Source organism: Tympanuchus pallidicinctus, unplaced genomic scaffold, assembly GCF_026119805.1.
Source record: "Tympanuchus pallidicinctus isolate F22 unplaced genomic scaffold, pur_lepc_1.0 scaffold1, whole genome shotgun sequence".
Taxonomy (NCBI): Eukaryota; Metazoa; Chordata; class Aves; order Galliformes; family Phasianidae; genus Tympanuchus; species Tympanuchus pallidicinctus.
Genome location: NW_026294618.1, coordinates 76,837,009 through 76,859,077, shown reverse-complemented (window position 1 = coordinate 76,859,077; position 22,069 = coordinate 76,837,009). Strand labels below are relative to the sequence as shown.

General features: G+C 37.7%; 2 long non-coding RNA genes across 2 annotated transcripts in view; one reads left to right on the top strand and one right to left on the bottom strand.

The window, feature by feature from the left end:
- The window catches only part of LOC128083835 (uncharacterized), a 34,360-nt gene extending 24,459 nt beyond the window's left edge, over window positions 1-9,901 (top strand). The window contains exon 3 of the long non-coding RNA XR_008208205.1: window positions 9,837-9,901. This is a non-coding gene — a long non-coding RNA (uncharacterized LOC128083835). The remainder of the gene's footprint in view (window positions 1-9,836) is intronic.
- Window positions 9,805-14,838, bottom strand: LOC128083839 (uncharacterized). The gene is made up of 2 exons (XR_008208211.1): window positions 11,544-14,838; window positions 9,805-10,430 (listed from the first exon to the last, which is right to left on the bottom strand). It is a non-coding gene; the product is annotated as an uncharacterized LOC128083839 (long non-coding RNA).
- Window positions 14,839-22,069: the final 7,231 nt, after the last annotated feature.

The window sequence follows — 22,069 nt, the reverse complement described above, 5'->3', positions numbered from 1 at the left end:
CCGTTTACTGACACTCCTGAATCCATCCATCCTGCTCAACTGGATAGACTGGAAAGACTCTCCTGAGGAGGAAAATAAAGCTTTTATGGAAGAGATGAAACTAATCACTCTCTGTGAGAAAGAGAAGTGTTCACACAACCCTATGCTCTTATGAAGGATGTTTAGTAATGTGTTCAGAAGAAAGATAATCATAGCTCAGCTGCATATGCACGGTGCATTCTACAGCAAAACCATCCCTTCACATAAAAGTTTCTATGAGGAGAACTTCACTTTTAAAAGATTTCATGCCTTTCATGTTAATATTGACAATATTCATGTTTTCTTCTTGAAGTTCTTATTAATTCAAGTGCTCCAATGACAGAATAATTTCTGAAGTGAAACATCCCATGCCAAAGCTGCCTCTCTTACCAGTGCTTCCTATTTGCTTTTAGCCATCTCTGCTGCTGAGGGATGAGGGCTGGCAGAGGCAACTACCATCTCACTCACCAGCCCTGCTGCCTTGTACAGGTCCTAAAGGCAGAAGAAGGACCATTTTGGCCCTGTAAGGAGACATAAACCCATAGGAAATTGGCTCATTCAGTTTGCTGCTTGCAGTGACTTGTTTCTGTCTTGCTTATTCTCCTTCATTTAGTCCCTGCTATAAAATGCAGGGCTAACCTGCTTGTTTCCATTGTACAGTCTCATCAGTCTGTTTGTCTGTTTGTTCACTGATGTCCTCAGCCTAAGCAGATCATAAGTCATTACAGGCTTGTGTGCAGCTGGACAGTCGTTTATGCCTAAAGCAGTCTCTGCCCTTAGGAACAGCATTAATAAATATAAAGAACATAATACTAATATTTAAAAAATATCTAGTTCATTATCCTATTTAAAATACTGCAAAGCATTTTCAACAGTATCATCGCGATTCTTAGTCATTATAGATACCTAAGAGTGCAGTCCTAAAATACAACTTTTAGAATACAATAATAATACACTGAAATGGGAAGCTTGCGTGCAAACTGAGAACAGAATATGAGCTTTACCCATTAGTAACTTGAAATTCTCAACATTATCTTTATGCATCAGGCTGAAGAAGATGTAATCATATTCAGTATACTTTGTCTTCTTAGGAAAGCACTTTTAAAATATTACTTAAAATCCTCTGCAAGTCTTTAAAAGCAAAAAGAAAGGGATATACCTGAAGAGGTCTGTTGAGCAGAAGTGAGATTGTTCGTATTATTACTATTTAGAGCACATCACTTATTGGTTTTCTATAAATCTTTTATCTCCAGTTTCCATTTTTTTTCTGAACCTATTAAACTTTGGCACTTTTTCAATAAGTTTTGCTACATTTATACATTTTGTCTCAGAGGTGTCAAAAAATACAATTATTTTGGAAAACAAATATACGATACAACATTCAAGAAACAACGGTGCGTTGGTTTTATTACATGTCAGGAGTACTAAGTGATTTACACTGCAATTTGTACTAGATTAGGCTGTAAAATACTCTAATACATTTATTCAAACAAGTACTCATTGAATCTTATTTCACAGAGTAAGGCCGTGCTGTAAAAACTTCCCTGTTGAGATAATGATATTGTTTTTTCAAAAGAACATTTCAACCACATTTCACCAAAATAAGTAGTTTTGTTTTTTCTTTTTTAATCAGTAATTTTATTTGGTTACTGCTCATCTGATGCGGTATTTTCATGGGAAAATGTTAATATCTAATAGAAAGAGAATTAAATGCCTTAATGAAAAGTTTCATGGATGAATTCTTATAGAGGAGATAGCCACAACAAAAGTATTAAAAAATCCATTACTATCCCAAAGGACTCACTGAAGTGTTATGAATTTTATTTTGGAAGAATAGAAAACATGCATATTTTGAAAATAATGTTATAAAATCTCTGAGTAATGTTGCCTCATTTTGTTTAATGCAAACTACCACTTATTGTGGGAATGACAACATTTATATTTGAAAGATTTTGATTGTAGCTTGCATATATTTCAATCAGATAAATAAATCTGTAGGATTATCTTTCAACAAATACATTATTCATAAACAGAATTTCAGAAAGACTCTTACGGTTTTACTCTTTCTGCACTGTAGCACATAGCATGACTGTGAAATCTTTAAACTCTATATAATGAGAGTGATTATGTAAGTTGTGGCAAGGAAACGGGGAGTTTATTTCTAGTCTGTTTTGCTCTGACCTTCATTAAGCTTTATGTGAATCAGCCATTTGTTTCAGATACAGAATGCTTTGTGAAAAATCCAGTTCAGAATATCTGAATACTAATGCCTGGAATAACATGATGGTCCAACCTTTGCATGTATAATAATTGGCAGTATAGCTATGCTATTCAGTTTCTATTCCTCGGTAGCTTTTGCTTCTAGCAGATTACCCAGCTAGCTAAGTCCATGCTAAATACTTCTTTTTAGCCAAATGCTTATTATTTGTGCAAATCCTGACTATACAAAATTTTCAATGCGGCATCTCTACAGAGAGATGCCATTTGGGAGAAAAAAATGTCTGTATGTGAGCCCAATGTCTCGTGTCTCACAGCTGTCCTTCTTGGCAGACTGGCACATGGCATGCACCCTGCAGTCGCTGGACTGCAGGAGATGCTGCCAGCCATTGCCATCCAGGAGAAGAATTGCACAGCAACAAGCGAAGAAGCAGGCACAAACCTCTAAGGCAAGCAGCCTTCAGAAATGAGGAACTTTCAGTGTGCTTCCAGCTCTTTAAATTCTCACTCTGATTCACCAGATCTGCTCTGTCTTATGACATTCAGGGATCTTGCCTTGAGTGTGAAAAAACCCTCTCATCTGTTTGCTGAGCTCCCCTTGGTTAGGTAGCTGTTGCTGATGTTACAGCATAGCTGGAGCTCCCAGTCCTCCTTCTGTGCCCCAACAGCCTGCACTGAAGTCAATGGTAGGGGCTCATGTCTACTGGGTATTCAGAACCTCTCCTTACAAAGACTTTCTTAAATTCCATTGGTACATTATTCTTTTAAGCAAATTTAAAACTGTTATGAAAAAAAGAGAAATGCAAGTTGACAGTGGAAAGTAAATATACATGAAATATTTGAGTTGCAGGGATTTTATACTATTCAAGATCTTGTGCTAAATAAGAATAGGCTAATTTCTATGATATCAAAAGGGAAGATCAAGCTGTGACTCTCAAAGTGTTGGGTTTTTTTGTGGGCTTCTTCAGCTTTTTGTTTAATTGATGTTGAGAAGAATGAATATTAAACAAATGTCAAACTCTGTATGAATATGTTATAGCTAATAGGCATAGCAGGAAATTTTGTAATAGTAATATTTTATATTGAACTTATAGGTAGGAACAAAACAATCAGCATCATTTGAAAATTTTCCATTAAGATGATTTTCCCATGGAAAAAAATTCCCTTTTTGGAAATGTAAAATTTGTCAAAAAAATATGATTATCCTTCAGATAAAAAATGAAAATATCTGCATTCAACATATGTAGCTTGTAAAATATCTCATGTACCTATATACAAGTGATAGGACACAAAGGAAACAGCTTCAAGTTTTGCCAGAGTTGATTTAGATTGGATATAACGAAGAATTTCTTCACAGAAAGGGTTATTAGGCATTGGAAAAGGTTGCACGGGAGGGTGGAGGAGCCACCATCCCTGGAGGTATTTAAGAGACATGGTGGTGATGCTCAGAATATGGTTTAGTGATGGACTTAGTAGTTTATGTGGATAGTTGGATTTGATAATCTTCAGGATCTTTTCCAACTTGATTCTATGATTATCAGCACAAAACTTACTCAGTGTAAAATTACATATCAGCGTAGTCAATATTAGATTGTTCTGATTTTTTTATTTTATTTTATTTTTCTTACCTAAACTTGCATCTGAAAATTTGGAAATTTCTGTGAGAATAAGGAATCTTCAAATACAACACTCTGAATGGAAATGGTACATTTTCTCCTCATTACTATTCACTGGCAGGATTTTTACTCTTCATTTCAAACATTATTTTTGCAATCTTAATAAATGTTACATAAAACATCTGCCAATATTTTAGCTTCACTTTCATTTTTCACTTTTTCCTTTTTCCATCCCTTTTCTACTTTGCCTTTGAAAAAAATAATATTTATATTTCACAAAAAGAAAATGTAATTACAAATTTCCAAAGTAGACATTTCTGAAATCTGAATAAAGATATGATAGTTGAAAGATTTTGTAACATCTTTGCCTCTTGATGATGGCAGAGAGATGAAAGAAAAGAAAAATTGCAGCAAAGATGGAAAAGTGCGAAGAGAAGTAAAAATATGAAGATTTTCCCATTTTCCCAGCTTGAGCATGATTTGAAGTGGACCTCCAACCCCATTTAAATCAATGTTAGCTACACTGTGAATTACATTCTTGTTTTTGAAATGATAAATTCTTCCCAACCCAGAGTTGTTTCCAAAAAGGCTATTCAATGACTTTATGGGATTAAATGCATCCCCCACACAAGAGTTCATTCAGGACACCTTCATCCTTGAAATGTCTTCTTATTACTGAAAAGCATAGTGAGGCTTCTTTACAAAAACTTGAGCCTTTGTGCATGTTCCAAAGATTGCTCTGCTTCTATTCAGTAAATATTTTCAATAATAGGCAGTAATCCAGCTTTTAGTACAAGCTTTATTGCATAAATTAATTTCTCAATAAATATTACAATGAGTTTACGTGGGGTTTTGTCATCCAAAGTATGTAACAAATATGAACTTGACAGTTACCATCTGGTTCAATTCAATTACAATCAGTAATGAAATAATGTGTAAAAGTATGAAGAGGAAGAAAGCTATGGGCATCTTGAGTGATGAAATTGTGACCACAAATCACATTGGCTATATCCTCAGTTAAGCTGCAACATCTACAGACTCAATAAAAAATGTAATTTGATTGGATGTAAGTCAGCATAAAAATAACTTCATTTTTAAAAAAGAAATCACAATAAACTAATTTCATTTACTTTCTGGATGGAGAGGTAATGCGGAGGAAATAGTTCAGATTAATTTTGCCAAAGCAATTACTACAGCATTTGAAATATATAACAAAAAATTGTTCAAATTGTTTTGGATGAAAATGTGCAAGAAAAACAAAAACGGAGACCTCCTACACATGCAGATGATGTACGTTTTACTTTATCGGAATATTTGTTCCTTGTGTGTTGTAAACATTTCTAAAAGCAAGGTCTATCTAGACTGCATGCTTTGCCCTTGATAATAGACTTCAGATAAATCCTTGTCATATTTTCTAAGGTACATTAGACTGGATATCTATTGCCCTGCTCAGCTGGTGATGGCAGCTTTCTTGTTTATAATGCCATCTCTGTTTTCCCGTTTTGATTTAAGCATCCCCATTTTTGCTCTCTTACATCCCTAAGCCTTCCGTCAAAAATGTACAAGAAGGCATTGTGTGCGTTGACCTCAAGAGCTAGCAAATTGATTGCAAATTGGCCAAGGGACCAAACACTGGTGGGTAATGAAAACTGTGACACCAGCCTGAGATGCCTGAAAGTGTTCCATACTACTTACAGAGACATTAAACAGAACTGACTGCCTCCTGCAGTATTGCCTGTGGGAACACCACCGTGATGAATGCGTGATCAGACCTGGGTGTTTCTGTTAATTATCACATCAAGGAGAAATACAGAGCCCTTTTAATGTACAATGACAGTAAGGGAGGAAAACAGGAAAACTTCACTGAAGCCAGAGAGCAAGCAGGCAATGACTTTATTTTCATCTGTCTTCTCCACACCCTTTTCTCTGCCAAAATCTGTACCAAGTTGTTGCAGCCTCTAGCACCCATCAGCCGCACAAGTATCCATTGTACATCCCATTGCAAATCCTAGAACTTGGTCCTCAAAGAGGCATTCACCATAAGTCACAGCTGTGTCATCTTCCATGAGCCTACAGTTTGTTGATGCTGCCTGTTTACAATGAGAAATAATGGCTTAATTCCTTATACAGTCTGGCACAACCACATGACCCCACGTTCTGTTTGATTATCTGTTACCATTTTATTATTCTTTTTTTTAAAGAGAGATTTCTAAAAAAACACTCTTTCAGCTTACAATTATTTGAAAATATCTGATCACTGAATTTAGCCTACAGGTCTTTGGCATTTCTGTGAATCTTCAAGATTCCCAAACCCCAATTTTTGTCACTCATTTAGAATTGTGGAAATGGCTTGCAGTTATGTTGATAGGCTTAGATTAGATACTATTCCACTATTAAAATGTTTTTTCTTATGTTTTTCTTTCTGCTTTATTACATTCTTTGTATCCACTTCTCTTTCCATGTAAGTGGAGGAAAAATCTCTCCCTTCTATACTGACTCTTCCTATGATGCCACTGTCATTCCCATGCACAAGAAACCTAAGTTTAATCTGTTATGAAGTGTACAGCAGCAAGATGGAAAGTGAAAACTGAGTCATATGTTTGTTTTATAATATTACCAGTATTGAGCGTGATCAAATTATTGACCATGCAAGCAGGACAGTATAATCTTTGGAAAATGTTTCTGAAAATGTATCTTAGTAGAGTACACAGGAAAAAAAAAAATAATTGGGGCAAATCAACATCTCCTTTGATTTTGGCAGATTCGCAGATGTAAATGATCCCCTTCATTCAGAGACAAATGCTCATGCACACCTTCAGCTGGATGCAGAGTGCACTGTTATTGATCTAAAGCTAAGTAAGCAGAATTCTAGACCTTCTGTATGTCAGATCTCCAAAAGGACTACACTTTGAGTGCATAAATATGTTCTGAATTTCTTTGCAACATGAGGAAGTGCCTCCACAGACTTTTGTAGCCATGCCTACCAAGATATTTCGGCCAGCTGCTGAGTCCTTGATCCTTGACTCTCCTTGATTTCCCCTCAGTCATTTCACTGGTGTATTTAATAAAGATATTTCTGATTCAGTCCTCAATAGTGTGTACAGAGCAAAAGGGATGTCTGTGAACCTCTTGGTCCTCTTGGTGCAACAGATGAGCTTAGCAGAAAATATAATCCAGATCCCAGTCTCAACAGCATCTCAGGAAATGGAATAATGCTTGTCACATTATCCTGAATCTTATGAGAGCAGATCAAACAGACAGTGAAACTCTTTAAATTCCCACCTGGTTTTGGTCATTTTTAGTAGCTCTCCATTAAAATAATAATAATAATTTAAAAAATAATAATAACCCCCAGGCTAGAAATCCCAGCACACAATAAATGCCATTCTAGAAAGACTTCTCTTGCTGTGAGCTCCTACCATAGCAAAGTAGAACCATCATCCTTTTATGGAAAGTGTGGTCTTCTGCTTAGTGATTTCAATATTTCCTTTTTGTTCGACACTAAAAGATGCCATTTAAATTCTAGGCAGTATGTATCTGATAGTAAACAGTACCATTGTAACAACAGTACCAACAGTAACATTGAGCAGCTGCATGATAAAATGACTGAACCTTTCACTGCATCTCTGTGTATTTTTTCCTTATTAGGAAGTAAATTAACTACAAAGGGTATAAAATATTTACATACGTATTCATGTTTATATATATACATGTACACATTGGGCACACTGGGATACCTGCCAACATGTTTTTTGAATACTTTCCGGAGAGAAAGCCTTGAGCCCTGGCTGGAAGCTGAGGCATTTCCCCATGCTGCTGCCAGGGCTAGAATGGCAGTGGTTTGGAGTCATGGACTTTGGGCTACAAATAAAGGTGAGACCTTCTGTAGGCTGTATCCACCTGTGTTCCTCCTTTTTTTTTTTTTTTACAGCTTTATTTTTGCCCCTGTGGATCTGTCAGTACCTCCTACATGTGCAAAGGCTGCCTCCTGAGGTCTATCAGTGAAGCACATTGCTGTAGATCTGTGCTTCTTAAGTGTGTCCCTTGCTAACCCCACATGATTTCAGGCCATTTAGTTTGTTGGATTGAAGAATGTGATATAGGATCTTCCTGCTGCTCAGCTGTAAGTCTGCATATGCCCTTAGACCAGTGCAAAGTGGCCATATCCAAAGCAAGGGGTGTCCTCACCATTTCTTCATGAGCAAGGAGTGATTATACCTAGGATGCATTTCTTAGACATTGTTAGTTATTTTGAGTGATTGAATGAAAACTACTTAGAAATCTGTTTCAAGCTGAAAGACACTTGTAAACACTTTTCTCTGTTTGGTGCTTGCAGTGTTTGTCCTTTCATGCTGCTCTGCTGTGCTATCCATTGCTACTATTCTGCAGCATAACTAACATCTCTGCCTGAACTGCACCCAGACTCATGAGGAGCTTTGAAGGCAGTTGCGTGAACATTCTTAGAAGGAATTTTGCATGCATAAAAGCATACTTTCCAGAGTGTTCACACTGCTATCTTTTCATGAGAGTGTTCTCAAGAAAATAATTTCCTTTCAGGAACATGTGCAAGGCATAAATAAAAGGGCTAGAGATACCAACAGACCGTATTTCGTATTCCTTTTGTAAGTACAGTAATTCTTTCCAGTGTCACTCTTGTTTCAAAGTTTGTATCATCATGAAAACTGTTCTTAGATTGCAGGCATTCCTTTCTTTCTAAATTGACTGAAATCCATGTAGTGTCTAGCTCTCCAAAAGATCATCTTCCGTTGTCCACAGTGGTTAACTTGCACTGTGTGGCTCATCTTCAGTATTATTTCAATGGAAAGAAGAATTCCATGAATTCAGGTTTTTGTTTTTTTTGTTTTCAAAGATACCCTTCCACAAAGCTATCATAAATTTCAGGAAAGGAGCTTTAACTTGGTGCGTTTGTTTTTCTTTTTGTTTGATTGTTTCTTGCAGTGCTTTTACATCTTAACATAGCTGGCATTTTGTCTGTCCTTTATTTATCCCTCCATAAGCCCACAAAACAAAGCTTAAGTTGCTGCTAAGTAATTCACCTTCAGCTGAGGGTGATTTTTTTGCTTTCTACGTGAAGACAGTATTATGTTATACCTATTAATTGTTTTCCTATACTCATTTCCAGAAAAACCACATTCAATCAGTCTTTTTACAGGTGGGCATGTATTGTTGACTAATTTCATTTGAGTTCCTACCATAGAGTGCATCTGCTGTTTCATTTCCTTCTCACTAACGCCTACAAATATGATTCTCTTTATCTGCAGCTCTCTGGGAATGCTTGTGAAATTCAGCTTCTGAAAAGGATTTGTGGTATAATATCTCACCTGGAGATATTGTATAGCAGCAGGGAAGAAAGTAGCCCATATATCCTGTAAGGTTTTATGAAAACAGTTGAGAGGGACAAACTAATTACACTATCTCCTCAGCAGAAAATGGGCAGATTAGAAGAGCTACATCAGTCTAAAATGATCTGGAAAGCTCACAAATGATTACTCCCTCCTTGTAAAAATAAAGTGTTCTGTTAAATTAATAAACCTGAAAACATGCTTGGAATCAATGAATCAGGAAAGGAGTTATGTGGAATTTATAAAATGCATATAAATTGTTTGGTCTGCTTATTTGTGCTCAGAAAGCACAGGCTTTTTGGAAATTTCCAACCTAAATTATAAAGCCCAGGTTGTAGTATTTCAGAACACTCAGTTATGATTACAGTGAGAATCTTCCTGTCTGATATGTCCGCAATTACTTGGTGTTTGCAAGTGTTTGACAGTATCACTTAAAAGGAAAAGGGATTATTGTGAAGTAACTGTTGATACATGTTGAATTTTATATGTATGTTCACTTTCCCTATACATCCATCTTCTTTCTCCATGTATTTATATGTTTGCATAGATACACAGGCACATAGAGATATTAGAAATAAAATATGTTCCCATAAGACTGAAGCAAGATTTTATTTTGTTGCAGACTCTGTGTGAGCTTGTAAGAACAGTGAAATCCTGATTGTTCCATGTTACACAGGCAAGTATTTTCTTTTTAATTGAAATCTGAAAAGATAACTGTCTGAATCCTCTTGCATTTCTTTTTCTCAGTATCATTTTCTTGTGGTGAAGGACATTTGTTTCTAAAAGGACAGTTGAGTTTTTGCTGAAATTAATCCAACTGGATTCTGTCTAATTAGAAGGAATGTACATGTTTTCATTTCTGTCTACATCTGTGGTAGTACTTCAAAAACACTGCCATTTACATTGGTGAAACCCTGTTGTTAATAACTGTATTAAGCCCATATTACCAGTGGCAAAAGTGAAGGTCCTCCACGTCATGAGCTTCTGCTGTGGATTTCTTCTGCATGCCATGATATCACAGAGCAATTTGAGTGAGAGGAAGTGTGGGTGTCACTGTGGCCAGCTTCCAAACTAGATGCAAATTAGAGTTCAGGGCCTTTGGGCCATGTGTAGATGAAGAGGCCGTGCACAGTGCAGATCCATCCAGGTGGCTTCATGGTGCTCACTATTTAGAAGCAAGAGTACTTTGCTGTCATTTACTTAGCCCAAGTAAGCACTGTTAAGAAAATGAGTGACAAGTTAGAGAGGCAACATTTCCAAGATTGCAATGAAATCCCTGAGAATAATAAAGATGAACAAAAGTGTAATCACTTATATGTGTTAATTGGCTTTAAATGCATTGAAAATAGGAAACGTTTTTAAGGCAGGCTAGACGTACATTTAATTACTTGGCAGTGAATCAGAAGGGTTATGTTTGCTGCATGTACTCCCCATTTTTCAGAACTACAGCATTACTGTTCCTTCAGTTCTACAGACAGTCTCTCTCTCTGCACCTACTAATTTTTCTTAGGTATTACTACCAGCACTCTAAGTGTCAATGACCTTTCCTCTTCTGTGTTAATAATCTCTTCAGCAGTTTATTCCTGTGGATATGAACTTGAGCCTTCTTTATTTAGGGTGTTTATTTCTTCATCTTTGAGTGGTTCTGAGCCATGAAATGGGATTTTATCTTGGCCAAGCCCTGACAAAAAAAAAATAAATGGAGCAAACAAATGGTAGCATAAGCCAAGTGGCTTCACATATACTGGTGTGTGCTGTCAGTGGAAGGACTGGTAAGATAGAGAGCAAGATTCTCCCAGGTGGTGGGCAGCATGAGAGAAAGGTGCTGGATTTTGCTGGAAGATTTTAGAAATGCTAGAATTTGTTGTTGTCATACTATGTTCTAGACAATGGTTAGTCCATTAGTCTGGACTAATGGTTAGTCCAGCAAATGATGTGAGAGGTAAGGAGGAGAGACAGTGGACAAAGTATGTGTTAAAAGTGATATCAAGTACACACTATGATGAACTAGGGCATTGTGAGCAGATATATGGTATGATAAGAGCAAGAAAGTAGGAAAATTATTTGCTTCTTCCCAAAGTGAATCACTAAATACGTTTTCCTTTATCCTAAAATGTTATTTATTCTTTCTTTCCACTTGCTTTCTACTGTTCCAAGAAAAAAAGATTGTGCATTAAAATTCAACATATTTTTATGTAAAGATCAGAAAATTGAGAAAATAATCTCAGTTATTTATCCAATGCACAGCTCTTAGGAAGATTTCTTCCCCAGAGCAGAGAAAAATTATTCCTCCCCTTTCATACCTCAGTCTCCTAGGGGTTTACTTTACCTGAAAGAAGCAGCAGCATTTCCATTCCTTCCTTTTGATCCATGAAAAGCCTGGATCTGCAAAACTGGCAGTTACTTCCTGATAACGGGAGCTTTGACAAAAGTCCAGACCATCTAGGATTAATTCACACAGTTTTAAGGAGGCGATTATTAACTAACACAGCATGCTGCATAAAAGGCTAGGAGCAGAGCCTGCAGTTGGCTTTAGAACTTTGGTTTAGGTGGTGGTTAGTGTACACTTAGAAATTTTGAATGGCTACTGCAACAAGGATTGAGCTTCTTGTTTGTGTTTTGGATATATCTTTACTGAGATACAATGATAACATAAGGTGACCATTTTGAAAAAGCTCTACAATAGCATTGCTGACAGTGATGTTCATTTCAAATTCCTTGATGGCACATACTGTCAGGTTCTACAAGTGTCATTCTGAACACATCCCAGTTGGAGGTGTGTAAGGAAAAAAAACCATGACATAGTCTACAGAGAACCCATTACCATCATCATTCACTACCTGGGTAAGCCAGTTCAGGGGATTTTTTGGGTCTGTTCACAAAATAGCCTCCATATTCATTTAAATGCATCTGTTCCAATACTACTTGGGAAATGTTACTGCCAAATACGAAATGGTATTTGTGCATCCTTTGCATGAAGAGTTGGTATAGGAATAATGGTTAGGTGTGAGAAGTGTGTGTATATTTCCCAACACAGGCACTACAGATTCTCTCTTGGGTCATCCTTCCAGCAAAGCATACTCCAACATGCTAATCATAAAGTACAGCATTTCCACACAGATGAAACTATGGGACAGATTCCTAAACTTGTTGGAATATCCCAGACAAACAGTCTGTTCTGACAGTAAGACAATACAGCTTATTTTAGAAATATTGAGAAGATAGATGTCAGGCAGAAAGCAGTTGGGAAATGTAATTTACTATGAAATGACAGACTCCTTTTTACCTTGATGTCTCCTCACAGCTCTATCAGAGGTGAGCAGCATAATCTACTGTTATTGCCAGCCCACTGTGTTGCCATGGCCTGTCTTTCCCCATGACCCAGCTGCTGCATACTATAGGCACAGCTATCACTGGTCATGTAGACATGGCTCCCTAGGACTAAAAAGAGGCTGTGGCATGATGCTGTCAGTGTACATACAGCAGTCAGGCACTGCAGCAGGGAAGTGTGATGTGGGGGCCAAAGGCAGGTCTGAGAAGTGACAAACTAGGGACTGAGCAGTTGGGAATAGGAAGAGTAGACATAAATCAGTAGATCCCAGTAGGGCAGGTATCCACATAGCAGCTCTGCTAATTATTCTGGATCTGACCCTGAGGTATTTATTGATGTCTTTCCTGAACAGCGGGAAATGATTCATTTAACTTCACTGATAGTAGCCCAAAAATATTCTAGATCCTTGATAACTAACTCATGAGTTTAAAACTGCAGAGAAAGCTTAGTTCTTTTGCATTTAAGCAACTCCTGTTGAGAAGACATCCCCTTTGGCGTGCAGGCACCAGCTGCTCTGACAACAAGCAGCCAGGGCAGAATGTGGATTTAAGGATACCAGCTTGTTGGATGCATTTCCCCCTTCGTGTCACGCAGCATGACTTAAATCCTATTCAAAGAAGTTTTATTTTGTCCAAGTTTTGGGCTTGGCAGATTTTATTTTTCTTCCTTGGTGCTCCTTTCATTGCTGCTGCTGTCCTGTGTATTCACATTATTCATCCAGTCCCAAAGTTGCCTATGCAACAACTCCATCCTTCAATGAGCTTCTGAACTTGCAAGAGGCAGAAAGCCTCACTTTTGCTTCTGGCCTGCATCCTAATTAATAGAAAGCATCCATTTGTTCTGACTCCTCTGCACCGTAAGTCTTTCCTCTCATGAGGCTGTCTCTGGCACAGGAATCATGGCCATTGCTGCTTACAAACAACAGAAGGAACAGAAGATGGTCTTCTCTGAATGAGGTCTTCACCAGATGTAAGAAATAAATAGGAAACTTATTCCCTTGAAATGATGAGAGCTTTACCTATGAAAGCAAAACTGGTGATGGGATATAAATGCTGAAAAGTGCTAAGGTCTGTTACTTAGTTAACAAAAAGACATAAAAAGAAGATGATGTTTATGTTATTACCTTCCTCTATGTTTTAATGATTATTCACAAAGAAAAAGGAAAAAAAAATAGAGAAAACAAATTTTTTTAGAATCTCTTCTGCTATGTTTGTAGGTTGCTATTTAAATTAACTAACAGATAAAAGCTCTCAAACAACATGTAATTTTTTCAAAGTTGATCAAGGATATCTGAAGTCCAGTACAGAATAAGAAGCAAAGAACTTAGAAAAAAAATGGTAGATTTCAAAGGCAATGCTTTAAATTTGCACCTTGTAAGGTCCCTGGTATCTCAGAATTTAGGATAGAGCTCTTCTCCCCTGAATTCCCACTGAATTCCCATACATAACCCTAAGCCTTTCCTTTTCTCACCAAAAAGTATAGGGATGTATTGTTGAACAGAGTTGTGGTGTCAGTTTCAGCCACAGCAAAACACTGTTACTTAATGTGTGTTAAATAAAGACGGTTTTCTCTGTTTGGATAAATTCTAAAGATACTCGAATCATTAAGTCTTTTAACCCAGTTACTCTTCTAAAGTTCAATTAGTTATATTCCGACCTTTCCACAAATATAATTTGCTTAAGGAAAGGATGTACAGCACTTTGCCTGGGAGACTTCCCAGTGTTCTGAGGTGACAAGGATGCTATGAAACTAAAATGAGTACCCAGAAAACTACTTGTCTGCAAATTTATGGAGAGAAAGTATGAAAAATAAAAGTTGTAGGTACTGTTTATGCTCACATCAAACATTCTGTTAGTATTAAGACCAATTTCAGGCCATATTCATGCTCTCTACTCCAAATTCTATCAGAAATAATAAACTTCCAGGGTACTGTGCTTGAGAGTCTCTATCAGTGGTGAGTTAGAAGTGTAGTCACCTTCTTAAAGGTCTTCTCTTTTTTTTTTTTAATCTTTTGTGATGTGGAATAGCCTTCATGCAGATGAAAATCTGGCTTCTAGCATAGAGCAGTCAGATTAAATTCTGTCTTGTCAACCCAGTTGTGTACAATTAAAAGTTACTGTGAAAATCTCTGGAGATTCCAAGGTCAAAGGCAAGGAAATAAGTTGATAAGTAGCATACAGATCTGTAGGAAGAGAATAAATACTTTGTGGTTGGATTTGTTCTAATTTGCTATTTTGAGACCCCTCTTCTTGTCCTCTGTTTTGCTCTCCCAGCAACACTTATTCCTTACGGAATTGCTTTGCTTAATTTTTGAATTTTGCAATTCTACCATAGGTTTTACTGGCTCTTTTCTTCAAACCAGTGAAGTTAGCCACCATTGGTCCCATCTACAGCTGCATTACTTTCTTCTAATAACTGTTTTAGAATAGGAATAAATTCATAACCAAGGGCCTACTGGGAGTCGCTGCCACACATTGCCTTCTGGATATTTATAAACTGAAAATCCCATGTACCCAAATCACAGCATTTCACCACATTTGCTGGGGTTAATGTGGTGTGATGTGAAAATTAAAATTAGACAATCAGTTTCTCCTGTTTAATATTTAGAAGAAAAACTGAAAGTACTTCAGGGTAACACTTCAGCAAGCAGGAAGTAATTTGGTTAATTCCCTTTTGGGTATGCTAATCACCTGATATTTTTCTTTCACACTTTGTTCTCATCCTCTTTGATCTCCTCTCACTCCTGTTCCACTTGCTCAAGAGCAGAAGTACCCTTGAGCCGAAAGGCGAGTCTTTTCACATGGAAGATTGTACCAAGCAGCCAATTAGAAAATACTTTATTTTGCTAACTTTCTGCTAATTAGTAACTCTGGTAGTCAGCTGGGTTTTGATTGCCTAAATCATTTCTTTGACAGATACAATGTATAAATCTTTAAAAAACAAAAACAAAAACAAACAAAAAAAAAAAAAAACAGGCTTTAATACAAAATGTGATTATCTGCATTTTCAGCACCTTTCTGTTAACAACTGTTTAACCTTTCTGCTATATTTCTATGTTCTAGTTATTTGCTCTGTGCAATCAACTGAGCGTAAAGAAATGTATAATGAATGTAAATACATACATCAAGAGTGAGAAACAAATCTGTAGTTACTTATATCCATTATATTCATCACCATGAGCACAACAATATCATCAGTTCATGAATGCTACAGATTTTACGTTTCCGTCAGTGTTTTATGTAATTTGTCTTCCTTTGTAATTTACATTTTTAAGTTTGTATTTTTTTCTTTTCCAAAATGATCTGACAATTCAAATCAGGGAAGGGTTACTTTTGGTATTGATAAGAGAATCTCTAATGAAATATAGTTTGTAGGTATTTGTGCCTAGGGCTATCAGAGAAGTTTAACTATTCCACCATGATAAGATATGTGGCAAAATAATTGCATTATGTCATCAAAATGTTTACAGATTGGGCATGGTAGAGATTGTTCAGAATTGCACCAGAAATAGTTTTCCTTTTATGTCTGAATGAGAAATCACTCAGGGACTTTTTGGAAAGGTTATTGTCAGTGATGTTCCTTCTACTAGCTTGTATTATTACTGGATAGTAACGCATCAAGTAATGTATCATTACTAAATAGTCCATTCATCTATATTGTAAATATAATCTTCTCTATTGCTGCCTGAGTATTACAGCTTCTCTCATTCCTATACGCAGCAGCATTTATTGTCTTTTATCTTGTTCTATGCATTATCCAATTTTCCAATAGATCCTAATAACTATAGAACGTGTCCCTACAATTTTACACTGAAATAATTAAAATAATAGATAGTTTTAGTGTATTTTGTGGCTAAATCAGTAATTTCTGGTCCATTCTGTGTTTCTTTTTTTTTATGCCCATAGTTAACATCGAGATTTAAAACCTTATTTTCTTTACTCTTGGTTTTGTGCATCTCAGATTTTGCACTGGTATTAGTAATAAATGTGCCTTCCCTTTTCAAACTAAATTGTAACTGAAACAAATGACCAAAAAACATGTTTATCTTTGGAGTTCACTTGAATCTTGCAGAAGGATGAGAAGTGGTATTTCAGAAAACAGAATAGGCTGTGAGAAATGTGCTCAATTCTAATATAGTTTTTGAAAGTACACTTTTTTTCAGATGTGCAAAAGAGAGTCAGTGTACCATTTTTTATCTTCACTCAGGACTGTGAGATCTGTGACTGTCATCTGAAAAGGGTAAAATGATGCTCCCTCTCATTATCGCACCTTTGTTCATTTGTCTGAGAGATGTCAGGGGAGCAAAGTGGGGCAGCATGGTGGCATGGCTCCATCAAGGCACAAGAGGTGTTGGCTTCAGATGCTATGGCAGTGACAGGTTGCTTCTGCAGGGTTGATTATCCTTCATGGGGGGACCTTGGAAGATATACTCTTTTCCTCAGGGTAATTCCTGGGGCAATGCCACCTGAGTGGCATTGAAGAGGAACTCAGAACTTCAGACAGGCAGAATAAAAACTTGAAAGCCTTCCAACTCACACCATCCAAAAAAAAAAAAACTTTATTTAGTACAAAATTAGCTTCTGTTTTCCTTCTCTGAAATATTTTTATAGGTGTAACGATGTGACTGACAGCTTGCCCAGCTTTTATTGTTGCATTTGAAAACCTCAGCTACCCAATTTTAGTGGATCATAACAGAGACATCTCTGAAGTGATTACTGTAGAAATTATATCTTCAAGGCCACTTCATTTTTGCAGTGAGTCTGAGACCCACTATCTGAACAGAGGGAATGATCCAGTATGCTCCCAAACTCACACTGGTGCCTTAAATTGCAGCTGTGGGCCTGTTTTCTTCATATTTCTTGATCTGTCATGGCACAACGCCACAATAGGTGTGTGGCAGATTAGAAATACAGGCATTGACACAGGCAGAAAATGTAAAACACAGTGGAATGCACTTCCTTCTTGAGAGACCATATAATTACTTATTTCTGCTAACACTGAGAATTTTTTGAAATAACAGTAATGAAGACATCAAATTTGTGAGGAAAAATGGTCTGCTTTGAATCTGGAGTAAATGACTGATATCTTTTGTCAATGGAAAGCATCTTTCATTTTCTAAAAGCAGCATGTAGCATGTCTACAGGCTACTTTTGTCTATTTCTTTATAATTTATATGCTTACCCCTCCCATCATCTATAGTCCCTTTTCCTGTAGTGTCAGATCCTAACCCAAATATTAACGTTTGTGCTTCTTGACATTTCTTATGAGAAATCAAATTAATATTACTGTCAAAGGGAAACACAGCTTAAGTTCCAGCAATCAGATGACAGAGGGACCCCCTTTGCATATAATACGTATAGACACTACAAGAGCAAGAAACAAACAATTCAGCAACTCTGTTTTGAAAAGGATATGTTGCATTGGTGTGCTTGTCATTTCTCTTGCTGATCACTTATATTCATGAATGACAGTAGATCAAGGAAAAATGACTTTCAGTTCTAATTTGAGCTTCAAAGCCTCGGGGGCAGGTAAACATGGCTGTATGTTGGAGAAAGCAAACAGACAGTGTGCTGGTAATTAACATAAAAACTTTCTGATATTGTAAGGGTGTTTGGGCAAGAAAGAGTTCCTTACAACTGAGTCAAAATGGAACTACTGTATGCTCTGCTGCATCCCATCAAAATGAAAGTAGAAAATAATACGGCGTGTACTAGCGCACTGTATTTGGCATTAAGTCAGTCCCTTAAAGTACTGCTTTGGTGGTGTTCTGAAACTTTCTCTTCTGAGAAAAAAAAATTATATTTACAATTGCTCCAATGTCTGTCTTGTTTCTACAAATTGCCATTCTCTATGTTTCCTATTGCTTTCTCCTGACCTTCATCAAATGTACAAGTGATCGTAGGACCCATGTCCTCGGCCTGTGGAACAGACATCCCTCCACTAATGCCTGTGAAACATACTCAAGGGGCTGCTGGGGTCTCTGTGTTGTTTTAACTCGTTTGGACTCTGCTAAAGTTCCTTCATCCTAGATTCCATGTCTCTCTTAAGCTGTTTTGGTCCCTTGCTTTTCCAGCCAGACAGTCAATAGCAAAAGCAAGGGCTGGCACAGTTTTAGATTGATCTCATTATAAACTTTTCTGTATTCTTTACTCACACACAGTTCAAACACCCATTGACAGGCAACAAGTTTCCTGCCGCCACTTTCAGCTTCACCCTTTTACTCTAAAGTGCTGCTCTTTTTCTCTTAGTATGACTTTTGCTGATCCCAGCAGGTGCTTGGCTAATGCACCTTTGTCCAGCTTAAAATAGTCAGTTCTCAGTGCTTTTCAAGTCAATAATCAGGCCAGCTGCTGTGACTTCTTCCCTGGAGATGAATTCCTTTTAGCTAAGAGCGCTGCTGCTGTCCTCTGGTGCCTACTATGCATGTTCTGCTGGTGAGCAAACATGGGCTGAGCCTTGACGTCACTTTGCTCACATCTCTCTTCACAGATGCTCCCAGTATGTGCTGGGAGCACATACTGCTGTCCATACCACTTCCCTTTGACCTCCATGAACACGTCTCACGTTGGTGCTTTGGGCTCCCTGGCACATATACAGGATTCAGGCACTGTCTGCTCTTCCCCTATGTCTGTATGGAGAAAAACATCCCTTTGTCCCATAGATGTGGACTGCAGGGCACTGTGTGTTTGGTTTTTCCCCTTCGCATACTAGGTTCAGGCTTCACTGCCGTTCCTCCCCGTAATAACAAGGTACTGAAGACAGCAGAATTAAACTCCTACAGGATTTCATTTATTTTGCGCTTTGCTTAAAAACATGTTCTAAGTATGCATGCATTCTGCAGGCACAACTGTGTTTCTCAGATCACAGTGTTACACGTTTGCAGTTCAGCTGCTCTTCCAGAGCTAATTGAAAACCATAATGCCTGTTAGAGCTAACCATTGTCAGGAATAAGGATGGCTCTGACTTGTTTCCACTCCACTGGCAGCTGCTTCTTGTAGATACAATATGAAGCTCTGATTAAACCACATTTCTGGAGTTCAAGCTTTGCTGAGTGTTTTAGTAGTTCTATTTCTCACTCACACTATTTCCATAGTTCATTTTACTTATGGTACCTGGCGTAATTTAGTAACCATTAAAATCAGAGGACTGATGGAGTTCTGCCTCATTAGTTGCCTGGAGCCCGTGGCAAGCATGTCTATGCCCACTGCAGGAGCCTGGGGACCCCACACCACCCCTTCCACAATGCCAGCACAGCAGTTCATGTGGCCACACAATTACCCGAATGGTCCCACATGAAAAATAATCTGGTAAAAGAAAATGGGTTTGTTTCCAGCTGGATCAGTACCCTGAGCCTGCTTTTTCTTTCCATAGTCCTCCATTTTTCTGTTCTAGAAAACTGTGGGCTAGTGCAGGGACAAGAAACCACGAGAGAGACCTGCTTGAGAAAGGACTGCCTCCAAACCAATCCCTGTAGATCCAGAGGTCTCAGGGGCTGAGCTCTACCTACTCTGAACCACTATGGAATATTAGAGACAGTTACCATCATACTGCCTTCTGCTATGGCCTCTTCCCTACAGGAAAGAGCACTCAGTGGGGAGCTCTCACAATGAATAACTGAAATATTGAAGGTCTTGAATTTGATGAGAGACAGAGTCGGGGGCATGCATGGGGACACATGCGCCAAGATTTTTGTGGCTGTGAGTAAGCTTGCTAGCAGATCCTCAGGACCACACATTTTGAAGGTTTCATTTCCAGCATGTAACTTATAGCTCCTACCAAGTATCTTGGAAATACTTTATGGAAATTGTGTAAGTTTGCCTATTTCATAGTATTTTTCTGTGGAACAGGCATAATCAAGGTTTATATTCATCGTGAAAAGGCAGGGACAATATTTTAAAAATAGGTATTTCAGCACAATACTATTCCATGTTTATGCCTACAACTATGGCATTTTTTAACTTTCAGAAACTCTACATGAGAAAAGTACAACTGCTGAAAAAGCAATGAATCACTCAACCTGAACTTTAACACCCATTCAACATCTAATTAGTTGAATTAGAACCACTTTGCAAGAGAGTCAATCAATTCTCTAGCTTTAGCTGCCCCAATAGTTCCGAAATTTGATGATGTTATCATTACTTTAGAGGAGACAGTTAGCATTTTAATAAGTGCATTTTCACTCAGCGCTTTAGCTCCAAACCAAGAACTACCATAAGTTAAAATATTATCTGCAAAATGCAGATTCTCTCGAGCCAGTAATGTGTCCACATTTGAAAACTTTTTTAGTAGAGCATTCTTATTACAAGAATCAAAAGAATTACTGTCAACTGGAGCTTCATGAGGTGCAAAATGAGAAGGAAATTAGCAGGACAGAGTCTGAACTGAAGTACGCAACTCAAAATGAATTGTTTAAATTTGCAATTCACATACAAATAAGCGATGAGATGAAAACTATCACCACAAGGTTTAAACTAGACTTGAAATACAAACCAGATGAATAGTATGCTACCAGTTTCCTCCAAGTTAAGCAAATGCATCTGATGGTTCGCAGGAGTACTGTCAAAGCAAGGATGAAGATTTCTGTAAAGTTTGAAGCACATTATAAAGAAGGATATGCACACGTACAGAAAAGCTTAAATTGGCTTCATTATACATACTGTTTTCTTGGGAGGGGAAGAAGGGTCTCTCATAGCTCTAAAATTGCTTTATTTGATTTCTGATCCCTTTGTCTTGCTAAGAAATGAAAGGTGGGCTGCTGGCTCCCTCTTTTTACCGTAAGACTTTAAGAAACAGCTCAGGAGATGACTCTTCCTTTCCATGTTGGAAAATGTCCTGTGATGCAAGCCAGTTCTGAGATTCTGGATTAGCTGTCTTTGAGTAGATTGCCTTTGTACTGAGGGAAAGACATGGCTATCATGAGGCATCTGGTACAAAACCAGTAACCTCTGAACTTCAGTGGGTGGCAGGAAGGGTAGCCCCCAAGGCCTACCCCTTCTCCCTTAGCTGACATCCCTCTCTCAGATAAAATCATAGAATCACAGTTGTTTGAGTTGGAGGGGACCCTTAAAGGTAATCTAGTCCAAGTCCTCTGCAATGATCTGGGACATTGACAGCTAGATGAGATAGGCTGATTGCCTTCTAGATTGACTTCATCTTTTATCTTCCTTTCAAACCTTAACCTATTCTGTTTTCTTGAGCGATATGATATAGCTCAAAAACACTTGCAAGCTTCTTCACAGCACTGTCAAGCCCTTCTAGGACAAAGACACCAATGAGAATTTTACTTCTAAAATTTAAAGTTTCAGAAAAACTGATTGGATGAAAATAAAGATTTAAATGTTGCATGCTGTGAGCCAGCATACAGTGGCAATACTCGTTCCTGCTGTAACAAACACAGGCTGCTGTGCCTGACTGACACCATTTGCTGGCTGGACAGTTGCAGTGTTCTGTCTTCTTTTTTGGGCTTAATTTTGGGGTATATGATAGCATTGCATTATAGTCTCCATCACATTCATTTCAATCAA